Raw genomic sequence first — 17,993 nt, 5'->3', positions numbered from 1 at the left:
GTTAGGGATTAAATTATGGCTAGGGATAATGACAGGTCTAATGTCAGGTCTAGGGTTACAGTTAGGGATAGTTTTAGGGAAAGGTTTACAACTAGGTCAATTTTAAGGTTTAGGTATAGGGTAAAATTCAGGTTTAGAGCTAGGGGAATTATTAGTATCAGTGTGAGTGTTATGGCTTGGTTTAGGTTTGAGTTTAGGGTTACGGCTCAAATTAGAGTTAGGGTTAGGTTTATGGTAAAGATAGGGTTAGGTTTAGGGTTCAGGTTAGGTTTAGGGTAATTGATTTGGAGATAGTGATAGCGTTAGGATTAGTCTTAGGGTTAGCATTAGGATAAGGGTTATGTTTAGGGTAATGGATACAGTTAGAGTTAAGGTTAGAACTATGGTTATACGTAGGATTAAGTCTTCAGTTAGGGTTAGGGTAATGGTTAGGATTAATGCTAGGTTTTCAGTTCGGATGAGGGTTTGTATTAGGACTAGGGTTAGGATTAAGGCTAGGGCTAATGTCAGGTCTATCATTACAGTTAAGGGTACTTGTAGAGTTTGGTTATGAATAGGTCAACTGTGTTAGGTTTAGGGTAAAGGTCAGGTTTAGAGCTAGGTGCATTATTATGGTCAGGGTCAGGATTAGGAATTGGTTTTGGTTATGGTTTAGGGTAAAGGCTCAAATTAGCATTAGGTTTAGAGTTATGAATATGTTTAGGTTTAGAGTTCAGGTTAAGTTTAAGGTTTTGAATAACCTTAGGGATAGCTATACAGGTAGGTTTAGTCCTAGTGTTAGAATTTGGGTTAGGCTTAAGTTTAGGGTAAAAGATAGGATTACAGCTAGGGTTAGGGCTATGTTTATGGTTAGGATTAGGGCTAGTGTTAGGGTTAAGGTTAGGATTATGGTTAGTCCTAGGGTTAGGGTTAGGTTTAGGGTAAGTGTTATAGTTGGAGCTAGATATAGGTGTAGAGTGAGTGTTAGGGTTAGAGAAGGTCTAGCGTAAATGTTAGGGTTAGGCCTATGTTTACCATTAGGCTTAGGGTTAGAGTTATGGTATTGGATAGAGTTAGAGCTAGGGTTTGGGCAATGGTTACAGTTAAAATTAGGGTTAAATTTAGGGTTAGGGATAGGGCTATATTAATGTTTAGGGTTAACGTTAGGGTGCAGTTTAGAGGTAGTGTTAGGGTTAGAGTTACTTTATTCAAATTTCTTTGATACAATCCAGGTTTCATCTTTAACTAACCTTCCTCTGTTTCCTGGGCTTAGGCCTTTTGGTTCAAAATTTCATTGTCCGGAACAGTTAATATTATCATTTTACTTCATTTTGACCTATATGAGTAAATGTAAATGGACCTGGAAATCAAACAGGATTTATGCTAGCTGCTTGAAACTGCACATAAACCCTCAATTCTTTGTGGGGACACTGTGGCATGTTCCTTGTGAGTGTTGGCCTAAGCTGAAGCATGCAAAAACAACTTTATCTGAGAGCCCTTTAGGAGAAAGTAGGGAATATGCATACACTGAAATTTCTCCCATAATTTTTTTTGTCAGATTTGTTTGATACTGAGTAGGATTCATTATTTAGCTTGCCCTACAAAGCTTTCCAAGTGGGGGAATTCTAGGATTAATGGTTCCCTAATCAGGTCATGGTTGGTGTTAGGTATTGGGTTAGGGTTAGTGTTAGAAGTAGTGTTAGGGTAAAAGTAAATTTTGTGCTAACTTCTTTTTTTTTACCATAATGGGAATACTTTATTTAACATAGGTATTTGTTAATGTCCAAAACAGATAACCATCGATCATAAGCTTCTAAAGGGCAAGTATCTTGTCAGAGTCATTCAAATTAAACAATAGGGAAACCCACAGAGCACTCAGAGGTTCACATTTCATTCCCTCTTTTTTTTTTTTAATTTTTAATATTTAGTTTTCGGCGAACACAACATCTTTGTTTGTATGTGGTGCTGAGGATCGAACCCGGGGCCACATGCATGCCAGGCGAGTGCACTACCACTTGAGCCACATCCCCAGCCCCTCCATTCCCTCTTTATTTTGGCATTCTGCTTTGCCAACATCTAGTGCCACAGAATACCACTGGCCTCTGGTCTTATGTTTCCCATCTCCTCTTCCCTATTTCAAAACACACCTGTCCTTTGTCTTGGAACCTCAAAGCTCTGCTCTCTGCTACATTTTTTATTAAGTTACATGATACTTGATATGTCTTTCTATGTTATTCCATCTAGTAGATATCATAGCACGATAAATGATGGGAATTTTAAGTAACATAACAAAGAGGCATTTTGACTCTAGGAGCCTGCAGAGTTCCATGGTGTGAGCATCTTTCTACATGGCTTAGGTGTTAAAGGCAGCCTTAGAAAATAACTCACCATGAGCAGGGTGCAGTAGTGCATGCCTGTAATCCCAGCAGTTTGCAAGGCTGAGGCAGGAGGATCGTGAGTTCAAAGCCAGCCTCAGCAAAAGCGAGGTGCTAAGCCACTCAGTGAGACCCTGTCTCTAAATAAAATACAAAATAGGGCTGGGGATGTGGCTCAGTGGTCAAATGCCCCTGAGTTCAATCCACAGTGCCCCCCAAAAAAGGAACCCACCATGGTACCCTCAAAAAAATAAAACAGAATTTTAATAGATAATAACAGGGCGACAACAATAATACTCAATTTCATACACATGCTTCCTTTACTGTTTGCAAAGCACTTTCACATATATGATCTTATTTTGATAATGATGATACATCACACGGATGGAAACACAACCTTGAAATCCAGTAGCTTTAAACATGGGGCTCAGCAAGTTATCCGGTGAGAGCTTTGAGGCATTTGTATTTTTAAGGCAACTTTTACACATTATGGGGAACTGCAGTTTGTAGGTTCATCATTCTATGTCCTCTGGAGAAATAACAAGGGCCTGAAGCCAATCTCATCACATCTCTTTTCTGTAGCTCCATAGCAGGGGCATCTCCGCACCTCTGTATGTCTGTGAGAGGGAAGAAGTAGCCACTACTTCCTGCTAAGAAATCTGATAGCAAGGCCACCAGCATGTCAGGAAGCAGTGCTCCTCTGCAGAGGAGACCTTTTGGCTCTTTGACCCTCAAGGAACACATAAAGGGACCTACCCTCCCTTGATCCCTCCCCACCCCCACCTTATTAGCCCATTTAGGATAAGATGAGAGGAGTGATTTGGGGAAGGAGGTGAGAATCCAAGAAAATAAATGGGTATTGCCAACATCCTAAACCCAACCCAAGTGACAAGGTTCCAACCAGGACCTGGACACCCTCACACAAACAAACACTGCACGGGTGTACCGAACCTCCAGGTGGTAGGGTGATTCCTGCCTTCTCCCCAGACACGTACATTTGCAATCACTGGATGCCAATTGGGAGTGGGAGGCAGAGAGTAGAAAGGCAGGTCAATCAGATACTTAGACCTTGCCTGAGATGAAACATCCCAGGTGTGAGGCCAGAGGCCAGGTGGCTCTGCATGAAAGAAAAGTGGCAGTTTTTGTTTGTCTAGAAAATGCAGAAGGGGAAGGTTGGCATACTGTGTCCCTATTCTTTTGCTCAAAACTAAAACTCAACTCCTCAGTCTCTGAAGAAAGGTGGTCTTGGAAACATCTTGTGGATATAACACACTTTAGCTGCAGTTTATGAAAATCCTACTCTTCCCAGAATACCCCAGGAAATATAAAGGCTAATAAGGTGAGGGGTCCTAAAGAAACTGCAAGAGTATTGTTCAGAATTTTCTTTTAGTGTTTCAAAGTCTCTGTTCCACACAATACATGGAGTTCCATAGTCAGACTGGACTGGGATATGCTATAAATGGTTCCTCCTTTTTTTTTTTTTTTTTTTTTCTTTTTTTTTCCCAAGGCTTAAGTTACTTTTTTTTTATTTTTTTTTATTGGTTGTTCAAAACATTATAAAGCTCTTGACATATCATATTTCATACATTAGATTCAAGTTGGTTATGAACTCCCAATTTTACCCCAAATACAGATTGCAGAATCACATCGGTTACACATCCACATTTTTACATAATGCAGAGAAATGCAAATCAAAACCACCCTAAGATACCATCTCACTCCAGTAAGATTGGCAGCCATTATGAAGTCAAACAACAACAAGTGCTGGAGAGGATGTGGGGAAAAGGGTACTCTTGTACATTGCTGGTGGGACTGCAAACTGGTGTGGCCAATCTGGAAAGCAGTATGGAGATTCCTGGGAAAGCTGGGAATGGAACCACCATTTGACCCAGCTATTGCCCTTCTTGGATTTTCCCTGAAGACCTTAAAAGAGCATACTACAGGGATACTGCTACATCGATGTTCATAGCAGCACAATTCACAATTGCTAGACTGTGGAACCAACCCAGATGCCCTTCAATAGATGAATGGATTAAAAAAATGTGGCATTTATACACCATGGAGTATTACGCAGCACTAAAAAATGACAAAATCATAGAATTTGCAGGGAAATGGATGGCACTAGAGCAGATTACGCTTAGTGAAGCTAGCCAATCCCTAAAAAACAAATACCAAATGTCTTCTTTGATATAATGAGAGCAACTAAGAACAGAGCAGGGAGGAAGAGCAGGAAGAAAAGATTAACATTAAACAGATACATGAGGTGGGATGGAAAGGGAGAGAAAAGGGAAATTGCATGGTAATGGAGGGAGACCCTCATTGTTATACAAAATTACATATAAGAGGTTGTGAGGGGAATGGGAAAATAAACAAGGAGAGATATGAATTACAGTGGATGGAGTAGAGAGAGAAGATGGGAGGGAAGGGAGGGGGATGGTAGAGGATAGGAAAGGTGGCAGAATACAACAGTTACTAATTGTGCAAACTTCTTTAATACTTGAAAGGAGTCTTCTTTTACCTAGCCTTAATATGCTCCTTAGGTCTTGGCATTCTCATTTCAATGGTTCAATATCAGGGCCACTCAGTATTTTAAGGTTCCACTTCATTTTGACTTATATAGGTAAATGAAAATGGAGGTTGAAATCAAACTGGGTTGGTGCTAGATGCTTGAAAATTCAAATACTGAATCAGTTCTCTGTGAGAACACTCTGGTTTGTTCCTTGTGAATGTAGCCCTAAGACGAAGATGGCAAAAACAACATTATCCAAGAGCTCTTTAGCAGAAAACAGAGAAATATGCACGAACTGAAATAACACCTCAATTATTTGGTCATATATCTTTGATACTGCATAGGATTCATCTGACAGCTTAGCCCCCTAGGCTGCTCACATTTGCGACTTCTAGGATCAACAGTTTTTCAAACAGGTTAGGGTTTGTGTTAAGGATAGTGTTAGGGCTAATTTTAGTGCTGGTAATAGGATTAGAGTTAGTTTTGTTGAAATTTCTTTGATACTGGGCAGGATTCATTTTGTCTTATACTTACTATACTCAACATTTTGGGGCATCCTAGGTTCAATTGTTCACTGAAAGGAACAGTTTGTATTTTAAAGTTTCAGTTCATTTTGTTTTATACAAGTAAATGGAAATGGAGCTGGAAATCAAACAGAATTGGTGTTAGCTGCTTGAAACTTCACACTCCATCAATTCTCTGTGAGTAATCTCTGTTTTGTTCTTGTTAGAGTAGGCCTAAGCTGAAGCATGTATAAACAACTTTATCTAAGAGACCCTTAGGAGATTATAGAGAAATAGGCAAGTACTGATAAAATCCATCAATTTTTGGACAGAATTCTTTGATGATGTGCAGCATGCATCCCTTAGCTTGCCCCAATAAGCTGTCCAAGTTTGGAAATTCTATAGTGAAAGGTTTAATAAAAAAGTTAGGTTTGGGGAAGAGCTAGTTAGAGTTAGTGCTAGGGTTAGAGTCAGTTTTATTTAAAATTATTTGATACTTGGAAGGATTTATATTTTAGTTTACTCTGTTCCCCAGGTTTAGGCCTTCTTCATTCTCTGGTTCACTATTAGCAACATTTTGTATTTTAAAATTTCACTTACTTTTGACCTATATGAGAAAGTTAATGGAGTTGAAAATCAAACAGTGTTTGTCCTAGCTGCTTGAAACTTTACACAATCCATCAGTTCTCTGTAGGGACTCTGGTATGTTCCTTTTAAAAGTAGGACAATGCTTAAGCATCCAAAAACAACTTAATCTGAGAGCCCTTTAGGAGAAAAAAAAATATATATATATATATATATATATATATATATATATATATATATATATATATATATGTACTGAAATACCTCCCATAATTATTTGGTCAGATTTGTTTGATGTGGCATAGGATTCATCACTTAGCTTGCCTCTCAAGGCTCCCCAATGGCGGGGATTCTAGGATCAAAGGTTCTCTAATCAGGTTAGGGTTAATGTTAGGTTTAAGGTTATGGCTAGGGCTAGGGTTATAGGAAATGGTAAGGTGAGAGTTAGTTTTGTTCAAATTTCTTTGATAATGGGCAGGAGTCATCTTTTATCTAGCCTTAGTATGCTCCCAAGGTATGTTCTTCTCAATTCAATGGTTCCCTATCATGAACACATTGTATTTTAAGATTTCACTTCATTTTGTCACCTATGGGTAAATTAAAATAGAGGTGGAAATCAAACAAGTAGCCCTTCCCCTAAATCTAACCCTAAACTTAACCATAAAATAGCCCTGATCCTAGGCCTAAGACTAACACTAAGCCTAGACCTATTCCTAGACCTAAATTAGCTTTAACTCTAACCCAAACCCTAGCCCTAAGACTAATACTAACTCTTGCCATAGCCCTATTCCTAGTTTTAACCCTATTCTTTACCATAACCCAAACACTAGCCAGAATCATAGCTCTCACACTAGCCATAGCCCTAACTCTAGAATTAACCATAACTCTAAATCTACACCTAAGCCTAAACTCACCCTATCCATAGCAATAACACTAACACTAATCATAAAACTACCCTTTACTTTAGCTTTAGTCCTAAAACAAAACCGATCCATAGGACTAACACTAACCCTTAAACTAAACCAAATCCTAACCCTATATCTAGCCCTAAGACTACACTTAATTTGAGTCCTATCCCTAACCATAAAACGAACATTGACCCTGACACTAACTCTAGTTAAAAACATCACATTATATCTCAATCTAATCCTAAAACTAGACTCAGTCCTAAATGTAACCGTAAAAGTAGCCCTAATTTTAACTTTAGTTCTTACATTACCATATCCCTAAGAAGAGCCCTAATGTAACACAAAACATAGCCATAATCCAAGACTCAACCATAGCTTTAACCCTAAATCAAACCTTAAACCTAGCCCTAACCCTTACCCTAAAACTAACCCTAACATTAATGCTTGCACTAAACCTAAACCCAACCCTACCCCTAGCCCTGACTCTAACCATAAACCTAGCCCTAACCCTAGCTCTAATCCTACACATTACCCAAACCCTAACTGAAACCCTAATGCTACTCTTCAATGTGACCATAGCACTATCATTAAACTTAACATATGCATTACCCTAAACATAACCTGAACCCTAAACCTAAAAATATCATTACAGTAACGGTAAGCTTAATCTAAATGCTAACCTAAGCCCTAATACTAACACTAAACCTAACCCTAAAAATAACCCTAACCCTGACACTAACCCTAATCCTAAAAATAACCCAAAATGTAACACTAGATCTAACCTGAATGCTAACCATACCAGTAATGCTAAACCTAAAAATAACTTTAAACATAACACTAAGCCTAACCCTAACACTAACACTAACCATAACTATAATCCTATCCATAACACTAATCCCAAAACAAACTTTAATCCTAACCCTAACCCTAACACTAAGGCTAATCCTAACACTAACCCTAAACCTAAACCTAATGCTAACACTAATACTAAAACTAACTTGAACCCAACCCTAGCACTAACCCTAAACCTAACCTAAAATCTAACACAAACCCCACCATAACCCAAAACATAACACAAACCCTAACAGTAAACCTAAACGTAAAGTTAATCCTAATTGTTATCAAAACCCTAACACTAACCACAACCTGACACAAACCCTAATACTAAAACTAACACTAAACTTAACCCTATCCCTAATCCTAAACCTAATATAAACACTAACCCAATCCCTAACACAAACACTAATCCTAAACCTAACCCTAAAACTAAAACTAACCGTATCCTTAACCCAAACCATAATTTTCACTGAAAACCTAAACCTAACCTAACCCTAACCCTAACACAAAACATCACCCTAACCTAAACATAACCCTAACACAAATACTAACCCTCCCTCTAACACTAACCCTAAGCCTAACTCTAACTCTAACCTAACTCTAACCCAAACACAAACCCTAACCCAAACCATAACCCTAACCCTAAGCTAACCCTAATGCTAACACTTACCTAATCCTAACACTAATCCTAAACCTAACACTAACCATAAACATAACCCTAACAGGAATCATAAAACTAACCATACCACTAAGCCTAACCCTCACTGAAAGACTATCCCTAAACCCAACACAAACTCTAAAACTAAACCTATTCCCAATCCTAACAGAAATCCTAACCGTAACACTAACTTTAACCCAAAAATACACTTAACCCTAATTTAACCCTAAACCTAACACTAAACCTAACTCTAAGCTTAATCCTTACCGTAACTGTAACCCTAACCTTAAACTTAACACAAAATCTATCCATAACAATAATACTAACATGAACCATAACCCTAACCCTCACACTTACCCTAACTCTAACCCTAACTTTACACCTAACCCTAATACTAAAACTATCCCTAACCCTAATCTGAAACCTAACCCGAACCCTAACACTAAACCTAACACTAAGCCCAACCGTAATACTAAGCCTATCACTAACCCAAACTCTAAACCTAACCCTAAACCTTACCCTAATACTATCCCTAAACCTAACCATAGCCCAAAAACTAAACCTAAAACTAACCATAATCAGAACCCTAACAATAAACCTAACACTAAACCTAACACTAACCCTAAACCGAACCATAAAGCAATCCCTAAAACCAACCCTAAAAGTCGCACTAAACCTAAGCCTAATCCTAACCCAAAAATAAACTATAACCCACCTCATGTCCCTGAACTTAACCTAACCCTAATCCTAACCATAGTCCAAACCTAACCCTAACTATAACATTAAACCTAACCCCAACCAAAACTCTATCACTAAGTCTAACCTTAACCCAAATCCTAACAATAATGCTAAACCAAACCCTAACCCTAACACTTACCCTAATACCAAACCTAAACCTAATCCTCAAATTAACCCTAACACTAACCCTAACCGTATCACTAACACTAATCCTAACTCTAACCCTAACCCTAAAACTAGCCATAACATGAATCCTAACCCTAACACTAAAACCAACCCTAACCCTGACACTAATCCTTAACTTGCTCCTAACCCTAAACCTAATTCCTAACCCTAACCCTAACACTAACTCTACCCTAACGATAACCCTAACACTAACTATACCATGATCCCTAACCCTAAACCAAACACTAACTCTAAACCTAAATCTAATGATAAGCTTAAACCTAACTTTAACCCTAATATTAACCCTATTTCTAACACTAACACTAAATCTAAACCTAACCCTAACACAAACCGTAATCTAAACAAAAACCCTGACCCTAAACCTAACCCTAAACCTTACCTAACCCTAACCCAAAACATAACACTAACCTTAACCCAAAACATAACAATAACCCTAACCCCAACCCTAACCCTAACCCTATCACTATCCCTAAATCTAACACTAACACAAACACTAACACTAACACTAATCCTAACCCAGACCCCAATCCTAACGGTAAACCTAATGATTACAGTAACCCTAAAGTTAACACAAATCCTAACCATAACACTAACCCTAAATATAACCCTAACCCTAACATTAACCCTATCCCTAACACTAACCGCAACCCTACACTTAACACTAAAACAAACACTAACTTTAACATTAAATCTTACCTAAACCTAACCCTAAATCTAAACGTAACACTAACCCTAACTGTAACCCTAACACTAACTTTTACCCCAAACATAAACTTCTCACTAAACCTAACGCTAAGACTAACCCTAAACTTAAACCTAACCATAACCCTAACGCTAACCCTAACCCTAACCAAAACCCTTACCCTAAAACTAACTCTAAACCTAACCCTAAACTTAACTCTAACCCTAATCCTAATCTTAACTCTAAACCTAACCCTAACACTTAAACTAACCCTAAACCTAACCTGAAACAAAACTCTCACCCTAAGACTAAACTTAACCCTAACCCCAATTCTAACCATAACCCTAAACCTAACACTAACCCATACCCTAAACCTAACCCTAACAGATACCCAAAAACTAACCGTAAACCTAACCCTAGGCCTCACACTAAACCTAAACCTAACCATAAACAGAACCCTAACACTAAACCCAACACTGAACCTAAAACTAAACCTAACCCTAAATGTAACCATATTCATAACCCTAACAATAACCGTAGAGCTAAACTTAAACATAACCCTAACCCTTACCATAACCATAACCCTAATCAAATTCTAACCCTAATACTAAAGTAGCACTAAACCTAACCCAAATTTTATCCCTAACACTAACCCAAACCCTAATTGAAACACTAACACTAACTATACCCTAACCCTAACCCTAATTTTAACACTAACTCTAACCATAAAACTAACCCTAAAATTATCCCAAACCCTAACACTAACCTTAAATCTAAACTTAACCCAAACACTAATACTAACTCTAACCCTAACCCTAACACTAACACTAACCTTATACCTAACCCTAACTCTAAGCCTAAACCTAACCGTAACCCTAAACTTAACCCTTACCCTAACTGAAACCCTGTCACTAACACTAACCCTAATACTTACCTAACCCTAACACTAAAACTAAACCTAACATTAACACTAACACTAACACTAAACCTAACCCTAAATCTAACCCTCACCGTAAACTTAACAATTACTCTAACCCTAGCCCAAACACAAGCCCTATCCCTACCTCTAACCCGAACATAACTCTAACACTCTAAACCTCATTATAACACTAACCCTAATCCGAACCCTAACACAAACCCTAAAGCATATACTAACCTTAAACTAAACCTAACCCTATACCTAACCCCTACCCTAAATCTAAACCTAAAGCTAAACCTAACCCTGACACTAACCCTAAGCCTCACCCTAACCCTAATTCAAAAACTAACACTAACCCTAACTGTAATCCTAACAACACTTAACCTAACTCTAACCTTAACCCAAACACAAAACATTTCCTGAACCCTAACTCTAACCGTAACCCTAAAACTGGCATATACCTAATTCTAACCTTAACCATAACCCTAACACAATCCCTAACAAAACATAACCCTAAACATAACCTAACACTAACCCTAACTTTTAAATAACATTAAACCTAACAATAACACTGATACTAACACACTAAAACTAACCCTAACCCAAACCCTAATCGTAACTCTAACCCTAACCCCAGCACTAACCCTATCACTAACCATAACCATAAGCCTAATCCTAAACCTAACACTAACCCTATCCCTAACCCTTACTTTAACACTAGCACTAATACTTACCCTAACCTAATGCTAACACTATATCTAATCTACCCGTAACCCTAAAACTAACCGTAAACCTATCCCTATGGCTCACTCTAACCCTCTTTCTAATCATAACAGAAACCCTAATTTTAACACTAATCTAACACAAAAACCTAAACAAAACCCTTAACACAAACCATAATCCTTACCTGAACACAAAGCTTAACACTAACGCTAACCAAAACCCTAACCCTAATTCTAAAACTAACCCTAACCGTAACTCGAACCCTAACACTAACCCTAACCCAAAAACTAATCTTAACCATAAACATAACCCTAGCCCTAACACTAACCCTAGTAATAAGTCTAACCCTAACCGTAACACTATCCCTAACCCTAATTGTAACCCTAAACCTATCCCTAACACTAGCACTATTCCTAAAGCTAACCCTAACACTAATACTAACACTGAACCTAACCCTAAAACTAACCCTACCCCTAGCCCTCACCCTAAACCTTACCCTAACACAAACCATAAACCTAACACTAACCCTAACACTAATTCTAACCTACAAGTAACCCTAAAACTAATCCTAAACGTAAATCTAAGTGTCACTCTAACCCGAATCCTAATTATAACCTTAGCCTAATCATATGCTTCACTCTAACCCTCCTAATCATAACCAAAAAAACAAATTTTAAATCTAACACTAACACAAAAATAAGCTAACCCTTTCCCTAACACACACACACACAAAATTATTCTTACCCTAACACTAAACTTAACATTAACCCAAACCTTAACTCTAACCCTAACCCAAAAACTAAACTTAAACATAAACCTAACCAAAATCCTAACACTAAACCTACCCATAACCCTAACCCTATTGGTAACACTAACCCTAACACTAATTCTAACCCTAAACCTAAAAGTAAACCTAAACCTATACCTAACCCTAACACTATCCCTAACGCTAACCCTAACACTAACCCTAACACTATCCCTAACACTGAACCTAACCCTAAACCTAATCCTACCTATAACCGTCAACCTAAACCTTACCATAGCATAACTAGTAACTCAAGCACTAATCCTAACACTAACCCTAACACTAACCCTAACCTACAAGTGACCCTAAAACTAACCCTAATTCTAAACCTTAAACTAACCCTAAGCCTCACTCTACCCCTAATCCTAACCCTAACCTTAAGCCTTACCCTATACCTAACCTTAAAAAAACCCTAACCCTTAACCTTACTCTAACACAAACCATATCCCTCACACAAACACAATCCTAACACTAAACCTAAACCTAAACCGAATTCTAAAACTAAACCGAACCCGAACCCAAACCCTAACACTATCCGTAACTCTAAAACTAAAAACCCTAAACATAACCCTAACCCTAAGCCTAAAATAAACCATAAAACTAACCCTAAAACTAACACTAACCCCATCTGTAACCCTAATAATAAACTTAAACCTAACTGTAACCCTAAACTTAATTCTTAACCTAACCCTAACACAAAACCTAACCATGACACAAACACTAACATTAAACCTAACACTAAACCTAAACTTAAGCATATTCCTAACCCTACCACTAAACCTAACCCTAAACCTAAGCCTAACCCTAACCCCCTAAACCTAACCCTAATGCTCACCCTAACACTAACATCAACCCTAAAGCTTACTGTAACCTTAACCCTAACTCGAAGACTAACCTAACCCTAACCATAACCATTAACCTAACACTAACCATAACATTAAACCTAACCCTAACCATAACCCAAATACTAAAACTAACCCTAACCTGAACCCTAATGCTGACACTAAACCTAAAGTTAACTCTAATTCTAATGCTAACCATAACACTAACACTAAACCTAACCCTAACCCTAACCATAACACTAAACCTAATCCTAACCATAATCCTAAAAATAATCCTAACACGAATCCTAACACTAACACCAATCCTAACCCTAACCATAACCCTAACTTTTAAACTACTCCTAACTCTAACCTTAACCCTAACAACAATACTAACCCTATCCTTAATCCTAACAGTAATCCTAATTGTAACCCTAACACTAACTCTAACACTAACTCTAACCCAAACCTTACCCTAAAAAAAATCCTAACCCATTGATTCCATAACAGTAACTCTAACCCTAAACCTAACCCTAACACTAATTTTAAACCTAACACAAACAATAAGCCTAACCCTAACAAGAACCATTACCCTAACTCGAAACCTAAACCTAATCCTACTCATAACCCTAACCCTAACACTAACCCTAACACAAACCCTATCCGAAACCTAAACCTAACTTTGTCCCTAATCCTAACCCTAACTCTAACCCTAACCTTAACCTTTACCCTAACCCTAACTCTCATCTAATCCTAACCCTAAATCTGACGCTAAACCTAACCCAAACCTAACACTAACCATAAACCTAACTATTACCCTAACCCAAACACTAACATTAATCCTAATATTAACCCTACCACTAATACTAACCCAATCCACAATCCTAACCCTAAACCTAATTCTAACAATTACCCTCAACCTAAATCTAACCCTAACACAAATCCTAACCCAAACACTAACCTGAACACTAACCCTAACCCTCAACCTTACCTTAACACTAAACCTAAACGTAATCCTAACACTAACACTAAACCTCATCATAAACTTAGCCCTAACCTTAAAACTAAATCTAACCCTAATACTAACACTAACCATAAGCCTAACTGTAACCCTAAACCAAACATGAATCCTAACCCAAACCCTAACCTTAACTGTAACACTAACCGTAAACTTAACCGTAAACCTACACCTTACCCTAACACTAAACCCAAACCTAACCTTAACACGAACCCTATACCTAAACCTACTCATAACCCTAACACTAACCCACATCCTAACAATAAACCTAATAAAAACCCTAACTTTAACTCTAAACCTAACCTAAAACCTAACACTAACCCAACCCCTAATCCTTGTCTAAATGTAACCCTATCCCTAACACTAACCCTAACACTAACACTAACACTAAATTTAATTCTAACCCTAACACAAATCCTAACCCCAACCATAACTATATAACTAACACTAACCCTAACTCTATGACTAAACCTAACACTAACACTACACCTTACTTTTACTCGAACTGTAAGACTAATATTACACCTAATGATAACCCTAACGATAGCATTAACCCTAACCCTAATTCTAACGCTAAATGTAACCCTAACTCTAATCCAAAACCTAACCCTAACAGAAACTCTAAACCTAAACGTAACACTAACCCTAACACTAAACCTAAACCTAACCCTAACCCCAATTCTAAAACTAACCCTAACCCTTACATGAACCCTAACGCTAACCATAAACCTATCATAAAAACTAACCCTAAACCTAACACTAACCCTGAGCTTAACCTTAAGCCTAACCCTAACAAAAAATGTAACCCTAATCTTAACTGTAACCCTAACCCTAACCTAAACCCTAACCCTAACACAAAGCTTAACACTAACTGTAACCCTAAACCTAACTGTAACCCTAACACTAATCCTAACCCTAACCTTAACCCTAACAATAAACCTAAACCTAACCCTAACACTAACCCTAAACCTAAACCTTACCATACACCTAACCCTAAACTGAATACTAACCATAACCCTATCACTTACCCTAACCATAACCCTAACCCTATCCCTAACCTTAACATAACCCGAACCTAATCCTAACAAAAACCCTAACCTAACCCTAAACCTAAACCTATTTAACCCTAAACCTAACCCTAACAATAACCGTAACCCTGACCCTAAACCTAACCCTAAAACTCACCTAATACTAATCCTACATCTAACAATAACCCTAACACTAACTCTTAACCAAACTATAACCCAAAACCAAACACTAATGCTAATCCTAAACCTTATTCTAACACTAACCCTAACCCATACCCTAACTCTAGCCCTACTTCTAAGCCTATCATTTACCATAAGCAAAATCTTCATCCTAATTCTCCCCTAGTCCTAACCAAATTCGTAGCCTTCCCCCAAACCTAATTCTATTACTATTCCTAAACATAGCCCTCATTCTAGCTCTAACCCTAATCCGAAACCTGATCCTTATTCTTACCCTAACACTAACCCTAGATATAAACCTGACCGTAACCCTAAACCGAACCCTAACACTATCTGTACAGGTAAACATATACTTAAATCTAACAGTAACAGTAGCACTAGCAAACCTAATTTTAAATAGAGTCATAAATCTAGCCCTAGCCCTAAACAAAAACCTAGCACTATCCCTAACAATAACCCTTAACCTAACATAAAGACTAAATCTCTCACTAGACCAAATGCTATTCCTAATTGCAGCTCTAAACCAAAAACTAAACCTAACCCAACAATGACACTTAATCTGATAGAAACCCTAGCTCTAAATATTATCCTTAAACAAAACCTAACCCTAACACTAGAATTATCCATTACCCTTAAACTAAAACTTGCCATAACCATATCCCTCGCTCTTACATTACCCAAGCCCTAACGTTAGCCCTAAACATCACACAAACCCTAGCCCTTATCCAAGCCCTAAACCTAGCCCTAATCATAACCCTAACCATAAACTTAGACCTAACCCTAATGCTAACCCTCGCCCTAGACCTAACCCTAGCTCAAACTCTAATCCAAAGCCTAAAGATAACCCTAACCCTAAATATAAAACTTGCCTTGACTCAAAACCTAATCCTCACCCTAACCCTAGCCCTACCTCAAATGCCTACACTTACCCTCACCCTAAACCTAAAATTAACCCTAGGCCTAACCCTAACCCTAACACTAATCCTAACCTTAACCCTAGCACTAACCTTAGCTCTAACCCTATCCATTACCCTAAAGAAATGCATAACTCAAATGCTAACCCTAGGCCTCAGGATAACCCTATTGTTAACACTAACCCTATCCATTACTCTAAACCTAACAGGAACCATAAAGCTAATTCTATCAATTACCCAAACCTAACCAGACTCCACTGCTAATTCAAGCATTAACCCTAAATATTAACCTAAACCATACTCTACCTTGATCCTGACCCTTATAATACACCTTGCTCTAACATTGACCATTACCCTACATCTAAATCTTACAATAGACATAGCCATAACCTAATACTAAAACTAATACTAACCTTAAAGCTAAACTTGACATTAGCCCTACCCCTAATCCTAGCAGTAACCCTAACACAAACTCTCAGCCTAGCCCTAAACCTAGTCTTAATCTGTACCCCAAACCTTACCTTAGTCCTAACCCTATTTATAACCCTTGCCCTACCCATAAAGCTAGCTATAACGCTATCCCTTCCCCTAAACATAATCCTAACCCTAACAATAACACTAACCTTAACACTAGGCCTAACCCTAACACTAAGCCTAGCACTAATCCTAGCCCGAATTTAGACCTAACCATAAACTTACCCCTAACCTTAGGTCAAAGACTAACTCAAACTCTGAACCTAGCCCTATTTCTAGTTCTAACCCTATCTGTTACCAGAACCCTTACAATAGCCCTAAACTTAGCCCTAACCCTAGCCATAGCCCTAAACCTAGATCTAACCATATCAATAAATCTAAGCCTAAACTTCACCCTACCATTAGCCCTAACAGTATTGCTAATCATAAAACTAGCCCTATCCCTAGGCCTAGTTCTAAAACAAAACTAAGCCATAGCCCTATCCCTACCTAACCTTAACACTAGATCTGACATTAGCCCTATCCCTAGCCCTAATCCTAGTTCTAGTCACAGCCTTAATCCTTACCCTGATCTTAACCCCAGCCCGATCACTAATTTTATCCCTTGTCCTAGGACTAAACATAGCTGTAATATCATACTTTACCATAACACTAACACTAACCTTAACCCTAGCCCTACACCTAGGCCTAAACATAACACTAACCCTATAACTAATCCTAGCTCTAATTTAGGCCTAACACTAAACCTAACCCTATCGCTATCCCTAAGACTAACTCTAACTCTCACCCAAGCCCTATCCCTAGTTCCAAACCTATCCCTTACCATAATCCAAAACCTAGCCCTATCTCTAGCCCAACCTTAGCCCTAACCTTTGCCTTACCCCTAAACCTGGATCAAACCCTAACCTTAAGGCTAAATCTCCTCATAACACTAGCCCTAACAACAATGCTAATTGGAAAAGTCGCCATATCCCTAACCTAGCCATAAAAAAAAACAAACAAAAAAAAAAAAAAACTGAGCCATAAATCTAACCCTAACACTTAAACTAAACCAAACACTAATCCTAAATCTAGCACTAAACCTTGCCATAATTTGAGTGCTAAACCTAACCCTAGAAGCAACCCTGACCCAGACTCAGATCCTAACAATA

Source organism: Marmota flaviventris, chromosome 10, assembly GCF_047511675.1.
Source record: "Marmota flaviventris isolate mMarFla1 chromosome 10, mMarFla1.hap1, whole genome shotgun sequence".
Classification (NCBI taxonomy): domain Eukaryota; kingdom Metazoa; phylum Chordata; class Mammalia; order Rodentia; family Sciuridae; genus Marmota; species Marmota flaviventris.
This window is presented reverse-complemented; position numbering follows the sequence as displayed.